Raw genomic sequence first — 229 nt, 5'->3', positions numbered from 1 at the left:
GACGGGAATCACCTGCGCGCGTGGCTGCAGGCGCCGCGTCCCCACCGGGGGCGCCCTCTGGGGAGGCTGCGGGCCCCATTTCCGCCCCGTCCTCATTCACCATTTTCCAGGCGCCCCATTTTCCAGCTAGGGTGGGATGGCAGGGTCGGTTGGGGGGCGCGCTTTTGGGGGTGAGGGGCTCGTCTCCCAGCCTCGCAGGACGGGATCTACCCTCCGGCCCGGGGGTGGG

Source organism: Fukomys damarensis, unplaced genomic scaffold, assembly GCF_012274545.1.
Source record: "Fukomys damarensis isolate Sample0158 unplaced genomic scaffold, DMR_v1.0_HiC HiC_scaffold_13, whole genome shotgun sequence".
Lineage (NCBI taxonomy): Eukaryota > Metazoa > Chordata > Mammalia > Rodentia > Bathyergidae > Fukomys > Fukomys damarensis.
The sequence above is the reverse complement of the archived record's forward strand: the minus strand, read 5'-3'. Positions refer to the sequence as shown.